At 40.2% G+C, this 11,925-nt stretch overlaps 1 long non-coding RNA gene across 1 annotated transcript; it reads right to left on the reverse strand.

Annotated features, from left to right (window-relative positions):
• Positions 1-7,154: 7,154 nt before the first annotated feature.
• Positions 7,155-8,560, reverse strand: LOC125264435. Its single transcript, XR_007184081.1, has 4 exons — positions 8,373-8,560; positions 8,181-8,209; positions 7,775-7,847; positions 7,155-7,681 (listed from the first exon to the last, which is right to left on the reverse strand). It is a non-coding gene; the product is annotated as an uncharacterized LOC125264435 (long non-coding RNA).
• Positions 8,561-11,925: the final 3,365 nt, after the last annotated feature.

Genomic DNA, 11,925 nt, shown 5'->3' on the forward strand with positions numbered 1-11,925 from the left:
GCAATGCATTACGGCCGCGTCGCTGGATATTAACGCCATCAACAGCATCTGCTAAGACAAGGGCAATGTAAACAAAGTGGAAAGACAATATCTTTATGTTAGCGTTTATAACAGTTTTCTATAAGTGGAAAACGATGAATGTTGAAAGCGCGTTGTCTTCATATTCGGCCTGACCTGCTTGTCTTTATATTTTTTTGGTCATTTAAAGGTGATAGAGAGGATTTTTTCGTCGACTGAGAATCCAAAGACTGTTACTGAGTTTTTGAAATGAGAAAGAACAGCCCCCCTCCTTCACAGCTCATTTCAAAGGAACGCCTCCCAAAACTTGTGCACGAGTATTGGAACACGAGTGTTTACCGCCGGCATTCGCTGTGTCGTGTTAGTGGATTCATTATGTCAGACTCACCGCAGGTAACTCACAAGCTGTGTCCCAATTCAGGGGCCGCGCACTTCGAAGTGCATGAAAGGGGTGGGGTTTTGGAGTGGAGGGTTGCCAGGTCTGCAACAAAACCATCCCAAAAGTAGTGTAATCACAGCACAAGTGTAAAAGTATCCCAATCCCAGACGTGGCAACAATGAGCCGAGCGTCGTTACATGCCTAGCGCTGTGTGACAGACAGAGACAGATGACGTTTATGTGTGCATTTTAAAGTTTTATGACTTTCTAGTGGGTTTTGACATGCTTCACTGCCAGCGACGATGGGACACTGGACCAAAATATGTATGGTTAAACTATGTAATGTTAGTTTTATATCGTTAACAACTAGTTAACCTTGTTTGTTTTATTTAATGTTCAATTATGTTAAATTTAGGCTATGTTAACCATGAAAATATATACATTCATATTTATACATTTATTCTGTATTTAAGTCTGAATTTAAAGTACAGTACTTTAGGATTTTATTCAACTGCACTCCATCTTAGAGACAAATATTGTATTTATGAAAAACAGATATTACAGTTTGATTTAGATATTGGTGAACACGGGGCATTGCTTACATTTATGTGAATTCACACAGAACTCCTGTCGTCACTGGCGCGCAATGTATTGTGGGATAGTGTAGACCACGAAGTGTCTAGATCGGTGCTTCATTCCGCGGGGAAACGGAGAGGGTGCACTTGAAGTCGCTCTCGAATTACGTCATCCCTCCTCGTGCCGCGGTGAATCGCACTTCAAAGGCTGCTTTCCCCCCACTTTGTCAAGAACAGAATAGTGCATAAAATGTGTCGATATAAATATTATTTAAATGTCACTTTGTCAATGAAACAGCCTAATTTCTGTACAGCTTATTTTTGTGATGTAAGTTAAAAATGAAATGCATAAGTTGTATACATTATATTTGTAAAGTAATTTATTTGTAAATAAGCCAGAGTAATTTCTATTACTATAATTTCTGTTCGATAATTTATTTTTTTTACGCATGTTCACGTCTGTAAATAAAATATTTATTCTGTTCATTGTTTATTTATTTTATGCAACTTATAATTTTACATGAAACATTATACATATACAATCATTTTTTCATCATGTAAATTAAATATTTTTACATTAAAATACATCGTTCTATACATTACATAAAGTACCTTTACAACTGTTTACAACAGAACTTAGGTTGAACATCATAAACAACAACTGAGATGGAGTAGTTGAATAAAATCCTAAAGTACTGTACTTTAAATTCAGATTAAATACAGAGTAAATGTATAAATATGAATGTATATATTTTCACAGTTAACATAAATTTAACATAATTTAACATAAAAAACAAACAAGGTTAACTAGTTGCTAACGATATAAAACTAACATTACATAGTTTAACCATACATATTTTGGTCCAGTGTCCCATCGTCGCCGGCAGTGAAGCATGTCAAAACCCAATAGAAAGTCATAAAACTTTAAAATGCACACATAAACGTCAACTGTCTCTGTCTGTCACACAGCCGCTAGGCATGTAACAACGCTCGGCTCATTGTTGCCATGTCTGGGATTGGGATACTTTTACACTTGTGCTGTGATTACACTACTTTTGGGATGGTTTTGTTACGCAGACCTGGCAACCCTCCACTCCAAAACCCCACCTCTTTCATGCACTTCGAAGTGCGTGGCCCCTGAATTGGGACACAGCTACAGTCTGCAGTTGTTACTCCTGTCTCCTGACAAAAACACTGCATGCAGCGCCTGTGGAGTGTGGAAAGTTACTGGAGCGCGCAGCCGCTCCTCTCTCACAAGGAACGTCATGGCAGTGATTGACAAGCCAGAGGGCCAATCCGTGCACGTCTCTCACAAGTAACGTCACAGCAGTGATTGATAAGCCAGAGGGCCAATCGATTGGCTGATGTTTTTAAGGCCCTACCTCGTGCACAGATGATGCATATTAATATAATTACTTTCAGTGCACCTAATAAATAGTCTTTTATCAGTTAGTAAAGACAGTTTCAAGTAATATTGAAAATTGTATATAAAAAACATCCTCCTTAGCACCTTTAATATCAGTGCATTAAGCGTTTTCTTCATAACTGTGTTTTATTTTCTAGGAAAATGCTTAACGTGTTATTAATTGTGTTCATAGTGGACTGCTTTATACGGTGTAGTGAATTTGCTCTTCCAATATCACCTACATTAAGCCACATTACTATGGCAAGCCGTTTTGACTTTTATTCACATCTCAGGATATGAATTATTGATATCAACAATTCAGTTCTTGATATCAGGAATTACACTTCCACTAGTAACAATGTTAATTCTTGATATCAACATTTGAATTTCCACTAGTAAAAACTAGAATTCTTGATATCTGTAATTGTATTTTCACTAGTGAAATGTCACCATAGTGTCAGGAAATGAACACAGACAGAGGATCCAAGTGCAAGTATAACAATGTTTATTGACAGAATTCGCTGTGCAATAACTTCACTCCAAATGGATAGACGATGCAGAGGCTGAGACATTCTGAGTGGTGACGAGCTGGGTGGCGCAGGGCTGCAACAGGTATCAGAGACCAAGTATAATCCAGCCCAGAAAGCAGGGCACACGACGACAGTCCAGAGATCCGAGAACCAGGGAGAGACAAACAGAGAGAATGACACTGGGACAGCCTGCAACGAACTGACAAAGACTACATGTAGACACGCACAATATATAACACGCACTAACAAGACATGGCTGGCAACAGATCACAATCAGACCATAATGGGTGACGCCCACACAATCATTCATTCACACACATACACACACAACAAACACACAAGGGCGAGTAAATGAATCCACGAACCGTGACCCCCTCTCCCCACCGGAGGGCCTACCTGTTGACCGGAACCGGCGGATTAATGTTAGAATGAAAAACAGGTTTGATTTTAGATACGTGAAACACGGGATGAATTCTACGGTACGCTGGAGGGAATTTGAGGTGGACTGTCACCGGACTAAGAATCTTGGTGAGAGTAAACGGGCCAATGAATTTGGGTGCCAACTTATTACATACGGAGCGGAGCGGAATGTTTTTGGAAGAAAGCCACACTTTTTGACCGACGACGTATACGGGAGGCTTCAGCCGATGGCGATCAGCCTGAACCTTGAATACGGAAGACGTGATTAATGACAGTAACCGCTATCTCCTTGGCAGGGGGTAATTTGGCCATGGGGATGAAATGTGCCGCCTTGCCCGTATTGCCCTGTGAAGAAGGGAGGCCTGTGACGAAATCTAGCGCCATGTGGGACCAGGGTCTCGAAGGGACAGACAGCGGTTGAAGGAACCCATCTGGGGAACGATTGGAAGTCTTACCACGAGCGCAGACAGAGCAAGCCAAAACAAAATTGTGAACATCGCGAGCCATGCAGGGCCACCAGAATCATTGCTTAACCAAAAAAAATGGTACGACTAACCCCTGGATGACAAGCCAGATTGGAATCATGGCCCCATCGTATAACGTCTGAACGTAACCTCTCTGGCACAAATAATCGACTAGGCGGGCACCCGGGCGGAGGCGTTACCCCTTCTAAGGCCGTGCGGACCTTCGACTTGACCTCCCATGTGAGTGAATAGACAATGAGTCTCTCAGGTAAAATACACTCGGGAGTGGACGGGCACTCGGAACGATCAAAAACACAAGATAAACCATCTGGCTTGATGTTTTTAGACCCGGGACGATATGATAGAGAAAAATCGAAACGACCGAAAACAGAGCCCACCGAGCCTGCCTAGAGTTTAGTCGTTTAGCGGATCTGATGTACTCTAAGTTCTTATGATCAGTCCAGATGATGAAAGGTACCCCCGAACCCTCCAACCAGTGATGCCATTCTTCCAAAGCTAATTTGACCGCCAGCAGCTCCCTGGACTGAACGCCGTTGCGGTGGAGGTTAAGGCGGTCAGAGGAGTGGCTAGTTGGCTAAAATTGCGAATAAAACACCGGTAAAAATTGGTGAATCCCAAAAACCTCTGTAGGGCCTTACGGGAATCTGGGATTGGCCAGTCCACCACAGCCTTAACCTTGTCAGGATCCATGCGCACCCCCTCAGACGACACAATATACCCCAAAAACGGAATGAAAAACGCACTTCTCCGCCTTGACAAAAAGCCCATTCTCTAGCAGCCTCTGGAGCACTCATCTGACATGTTGCACATGTTCCTGGAGAGAAGAGGAAAATATCAATATGTCGTCCAGGTAGACATAAATGAACTGATCGACCATGTCTCTCAACACGTCATTAACGAGTGCTTGGAACAGGGCAGGCGAGTTGGACAGGCCGAAAGGGCATAACCAATTATTCAAAGTGCCCTCTAGGAGTGTTAAATGCCGTCTTCCACTCCTCCCTCTCCCTAATGCGAACCAAATGATAAGCGTTGCGCAGGTCCAATTTCGTGAAAATGGACGCGCCCTGCAGCCGTTCAAAGGCAGAAGACATCAACGGCAAAGGATAAGTATTCTTTACCGTGATGTTGTTCAGTCCTCTGTAATCAATGCATGGCCGCAGCGACTCGTCCTTCTTACCCACGTAAAAAAAACCTGCCCCCGCGGGAGACGAGGAAGGGCGGATGATCCCGGCTGCCAGAGAAGCAGCACAGGACTTACTGAACACTTCCTTCAGGTCGAGGTAATCCTCAGGCACGTTGGACAGATTCATCGACTCCTCCTGTAACACAGAACGAGACACAGAAGAACAAGCAGACAACAAACAAGATGCATGACAGTGATTACTCCACTCCGTCACCGAGCCCTGACCCCACTCGATCCTGGGCTTGTGTTTCACCAGCCACGGATGTCCCAAGACGACCGGATGGACTGAAGATCTGGAAACGAAAAATGACAACTGTTCAGAGTGATTACCGGATGTGATGACGGTTAAGGGCTCCGTGGCGTGTGTGATGGTGGGGAAACTTCTGTCCGTTGATGGCGTGAACAGATATGGCATGATTGAGAGGGTGAATGGGAATGTGCAGTCAAGCGGCCAGATCGTGGTCCATGATACTGCCCTCCGCCCCCGAGTCCACCAGAGCCTGGCAGATGTGATGCCCCGATTCCCATTGCAGTCTCACCGGGAGGAGCATCGCAGACAAGGATTGATCCAAGGAAAGACCACCCAACAGTAACCTCAGTCCCACTGTCAGGGCTCGGTCCTTTACGAGACATTCATTCAGAAAATGTCCTGCCTTACCACAGTATAAACATAGTCCCCTCTCTCTCCGGTGTTTCCTCTCCTCCCGGGAGAGCCAAACTCTACCCACCTGCATGGGTTCATGATCGAACGGGGGACTGACCGTGTTACTTCCGCTGGCTCCCGTTTCCTCCAGTTCTTCGAAGCACGCTACTGGGCTCTTACGCTCTGCATCCACCCGTAGCGCGAGCGCGATAAGTCCGTTGAGACTGGTGGGCAAATCCAACGGGTAGATCTCCTGTTGAACACGGTCGGCCAACCCATGCAGGAACATATCCCACTGCGCCTCCTCGTTCCACTTGCATTCCGCCGCCAGGGTGCGGAACTCGATGGCGTCGTCAGAAACTGGTTGAATTCCCTGCCGCAGGTCTGTGACCTTTTGAGCGTCCTCCCGTCCCGCCACCGAACGGTTGAACACCCGCCTCATCTCCTGCAACAGGGCGTGGAACGAGGAGCAGCATGGATGGTCGTTCTCCCACACCGCTGTTCCCTACAACGCCGTGCGTCCCGTCAGTAACGTCATGACCAACACTACTTTAGACTCCTAAGAAGAAAATGTATTAGGTTGCAAAGAGAAATAAATAGAGCACTTCATTAAAAAAGCTCTACAAGCATCTGGTTCTCCAGCATACCTCTCTGGTGCAGGAATACGTGGTTCTTGTTGACTGTTGATGTTGGCGGATGGGTGGGGAACAGACGGTGGAGCTGGCGCAGTGGGAGATTAGAGATGTTGAACTTGGGTAGAAAGCTCAGCCACCTGAGCCACCAACGCCTGAACGGCATGAGCAGTGGCCATCAGCATACCTCTCTGGTGCAGGAATACGTGGTTCTTGTTGACTGTTGATGTTGGCGGATGGGTGGGGAACAGACGGTGGAGCTGGCGCAGTGGGAGATGAGAGATGTTGAACTTGGGTAGAAAGCTCAGCCACCTGAGCCACCAACGCCTGAACGGCACGAGCAGTGGCCATCACTTTCTCGTCCTGATGATCCATCTGTTGAGTGCTCTTGCTCAAATATTCCTGAAGATCCGTTTGACCTTGCTGGATCCATTATGGTCAGTTTGTTCTGTCAGGAAATGAACACAGACAGAGGATCTAAGTGCAAGTATAACAATATTTATAGACAGAATTCACTGTACAATAACTTCACTCCAAATGGAAAGACTATGCAGAGGCTGAGACATTCTGAGTGGTGACGAGCTGGGTGGTGCAGGGCTGCAACCGGTATCAGAGACCAAGTATAATCCAACCCAGAAAGCAGGGCACACGATGACAGTCCAGAAATCCGAGAACCAGGGAGAGCACGACACCAGCCTGCAACGAACTGACAAAGACAACACACTGTTAGCCCGGATAAGTTGAATTTACTTAAAAAATTTGAGGAAACTGGTTGCCCTAAAAAAATTAAGTAATGATTAAGTAATGTGAACTTAAAAATTCAAGTTCATTTAACTTAAAATGTTTTGTAATATTAATTACTTTGTAGTTATTACACATAGTATAGTTAAGTTCAATGTACTAAGCAAGTTAATTTATAGCAACTTCTATTTTACTACAAAATTAAGAAAAAAAGCAAATAAAAGGTACATTAATTCAATTTTATGTTTTATTTTAATTCAATTCCAAATACAACAACATTTTATGTCCTGAAAACATTTCCTTATAAAACGTGAAAAAAATAGTTTTAACAAATCAGCTTATTGTTAAGCACATAAATAGTCTATCTCAGAATCACAACAAATTGCATCAAAACTATATGGTTTGTTCACACTCCTGAGTTCACAATAGTGGCAGTATTCCATTTTAGGTGCCAGCTCACATTTTCCTAGGTTGAGCATTACCTGCTGAATAAAATATAAAGTATTTTTCATACAGTTAGGGTAGTCCAGTTGCAGGGCATAAATCAGTCAGAAAAAAGGACACAGAAGTCTTGAGATCTTCACTCATGATGGGTTTAGCTGAGCACTTTATAGATCAACACAGACGATTCTCACTGAAGTTTGCCTGTATGAGTCCTTGTCAGCTGCAACCTAGTAGAGGAAGACAAAGATCGACAAAGACATTATCATATAATAATGCATCAGATAATGGTATTATCAAATACTCCATGCATCAATACATACCTGGTTTACTGTAGAAAGAGCTGGCCATTGAAGTACCATCAGGCTGATGTCAGGCTCATCGTTGACAACTTTTCTGTGAGGAGCAAACATTAAAGTTAAAGTCTTGATTATGGCACCAGATTTTATGGTTTACATGTAATTGTGCACTGTGCACTGTGCAGTATGCAGATTAATAAAATAATCAGCCAAAGAACAGGTCTCAGTAAACCCACATGACACACAGCTGATACGGAGTTTTTGGTGAAGGCTGTATAAGTGTACATATTGTGCATAACGTGTGATATAAATGTACATGTATATGTTCCAGATGTAAACAAGGAAATTGTTGTTCTTGTATAACTTCATTGTTTGAGCCTATAATGTTTAAATAGCTGAGCTTTTTCACAGTTATAAGGGCAATACTTACACTTCTAATCCAAAGCATCTCTTCTTGACCTGCAACACAAAACAAGATAGTCTGTTGTTAAGAAAGCTACGAACCTAGATAAAACAGTATATCCATCTGTTTTTGTTTTCAACTCGTTAATTAACTTTAACTTAATCTTTCAATCAATAGCCGTGTCGAAATAAAACACGGTGGTTAAATTATTGCACTCACCATTTTCGCGCTTCATCCTCCCTCCTCTGCTGGGAGCGCGGGTGCGGGCGCGGCCGCGGTGTTCGCCGACAGCCAGAGGTTCAAACTAAGTTTACACGCCCAACAACAGCTCCTCGTGTGAAAAAGAAACAAACGACGAAATAACGCGCGTCGAACTCGCCGATCAGGGGTTCATGCACGGTGATCCACCGCACACGAGAGAGAACACTAGCTAACCGGAGAAAACAGTTCCGTCGTTTAAACTTTAACAAATGATTTTCACTGCTCACAAACAGTCTCTCAGGGGGAGAAACGATAAAAAGGCAAATGTTTGGAAAAAAATGTCTGTAGAACTTGCCAAAACAAATGTTCCAACTTCTCATCAACAGCTCCTTGAATTCACACACACCACGACAAAATGGCGTCATTACTTGCCGTAAACCAATGTGTAAGAGGCGTGGTCAGGAGAAAAACTTAATTTAAGTGCATTTAACTTAAATTTATTAACACATTCAAATTACATCCACAATTTAGTAGAATATACTTATATTTTATAAGTATGCAATCAAACTTAAATATTTTAAGTATATTGTAAAATAGTTTAAGTAAATATAAAATCCGGGCTAAGAGTGCATGTAGACACGCACAATATATAACACGCACTAACAAGACATGGCTGGCAACAGATCACAATCAGACCATAATGGGTGACGCCCACACAATCATTCACTCACACACATACACACACAACAAACACACAAGGGCGAGTAAATGAATCCATGAACCATGACACATAGGCTGCCATTCAAATTCAATTGTTGATATCAAGAACTGAGTTCTTACTAGTTGAAATTCCAATTTCACATATCAGAAATACAATTCTTACTAGTAAAAAAAGTAATTTTTGATATCAATAATTACATTGCTGCTAGTAAAATGCAAATTTTTGATATCAAGAATTAAATTGTCACTAGTTGAAATGTTAGTTCTTGATATCAACAATTGAATTGCTACTAGTAACAATGTTCATTTTTGATATCTGAAAATGTATTTCTGATATCAATATAATTTCTAAAATCTAAAATGGCTTTCTTACTAGTAACAATCACATTCATGATATCAGAAACTAACATTGTCACTAGTGACAATCAAATTATTGATATCAAAAATTAACATTGTTACTAGTAGCAATTCAATTGTTATCAAGAACTGACATTTCAACTAGTGACAACTGAATTATTGATATAAAAAAATATTTTTACTAGTAAGAATTGTATTTCTGATATGTGAAATTGGAATTTCAGCTAGTAAGAAATCAGTTCTTGATATCAACAATTGAATTTGAATGGCAGCCTATGGTGACATTTCACTAGTGAAAATACAATTACAGATATCAAGAATTCTAGTTTTTACTAGTGGAAATTCAAATGTTGATATCAAGAATTAACATTGTTACTAGTGGAAATGTAATTCCTGATATCAAGAACTGAATTGTTGATATCAAGAATTCATATCCTGAGATGTGAATAAAAGTCAAAACGGCTTGCCATAGTTGTTTTTCTTTTTTTGGACTTGCCCATTGTGTCACTATTTACTAGAAGGACATTTGTCTATAAATTGCTATAGACGTTAAAAGAAAGTTATATAGTCTTTTTCTGACGGCACCAAAAGTCATTTTCACCATTTGAGTTTGCAGAGCACATCAACTCACATGTTGCTAGAGCGCCATCTTGAACCTCCCCCTACTACAGCAGCTTTTGCGCCTTCGCGCTTTTGTTATGGAACGTCATCATCATCTTGCGTTCTCATTGGTTTGCTGGTCTATGGAGGATTTCATGGCAAGATAAGCTGTGATCAAATCATAACAAACTAATTTCATAGTAGCCTATTTCATTTTCTCCATAGGGAACTTTTTTTATGAAACCTTAGAAATTGTTTAAGGCACTCCTACTGTAACAAAGCCTATCAGAGGATGTCAATCAATAGTTTTTGCGTTTGTTGAAGTCATCAGTTTGCATGATTCCAACTTATTTTTTAAAGAATACTGATATTTGTTATTTATTATAGCCTTATATTTTTATAATACATTTTTTTGTTTGTTTGTTTTATAATAGGCTGCTAATACTAATTATGTTGTACTTATCCATCTCCTTCCACACATTAAGAAGCATGAGAAATGTGGGATCACGATTGCAAGTGACCACTGGCGAGCATACAACTGCCTCAAAGACCATGGCTACAATCATTTGCCTATGAACCATCAGTTGTGGTTCGTAGATCCGGCAACAGGAGCTCACACACAGACTGTGGGCAGCTTGTAAAAGTGAAGTCTGGAGACTGAGAGGGAACAGGAATTCAGCAACATTTAAAGACCATCTCCATTATTCAGTGGGCCTACTGGAGAGGAAAAGCACACAGAGATGGCCCTCTTGGAATGCTGTTCCATGATATTTTGAAAAAAATACAGATTCTCTTAGGGAAAAGGATTTATTCTTTTGGTTGTGAAGAAAGAAAAAAAATGAAGAATTGATATAATGTATTAGATGTTTATCTAAATGTTGTATAGTACAACTTTTTGTTTGTATTATTATTTCTTCTAAAACTGTATAATACAAAATGACTATTAAACAAAAATGACTATAAAACAATAGACAGAGTAAGAACCTATACAGAAGGGGCAGGTTGCCTGTATTAGTACTGTATTGGTGGCAGTTAGCCTTAATTATTGCCTTATTTTGGTTAATAAAGTTGAATATCACTTATTAAGTGTCATCAATAATGAGAATATAAAATTCACTTTAGAATAGGGGGTCAAATTGTCTTTATTACACTATTTTAGCAATTTATAACTGCAAAACCAGCACTAATTAAACATAATTACTAGCTTATTGTACAGTTAACTTAATAGATGGTCAATCAGAAGTATAATTACATTACTACACATAAATAATATATGGCTAATTGGGTGGTAAATAATGGCTAAAAGTCACTTACTGTACATTCAGTTAATCATTAATTAATAGCTTATTTTTAATTTTTAGACCATAAATATGTATCTTTCGAATGTTAATAAATTGTAAATAATTGCTAATAAGCCCTTAGTTAATAATTAATTACTAGTGTGTGTGTGTGTGTGTGTGTGTGTGTGTGTGTTTTACTAATGCATAATTGTAAACAGGTTAATGTGTAATTGCTAATTTATTTACACTTAACTAATGCAAAATTTTGACCCTTACAATATAAAGTTAATCATTAATTACTAGTGTGTTCATGCATAACTAATGCTTAATTGAGAACAAGTTAATCATTAATTAATGCTTAACTAATGTATTATTCTGGACCCTTAAAATAAAGTGTTACTGAAAAATCTGTTACACATGTTTTTGCAAATTTGGCTGTTGTAAGATATTAAATGTGATAAATAGTAACTACAACAATGAACAACATTTGTATTATGAAAAATTATAAGAGAGGCCTTATATAGTTTTATATAGTAGCACAGCATGCATTAATATGTCAAGACAACACACTACAGAAAATAATGTATAGTATACTTTAGTTTAATTACTCCACC

Source organism: Megalobrama amblycephala, linkage group LG1 (assembly GCF_018812025.1).
Source record: "Megalobrama amblycephala isolate DHTTF-2021 linkage group LG1, ASM1881202v1, whole genome shotgun sequence".
Lineage (NCBI taxonomy): Eukaryota > Metazoa > Chordata > Actinopteri > Cypriniformes > Xenocyprididae > Megalobrama > Megalobrama amblycephala.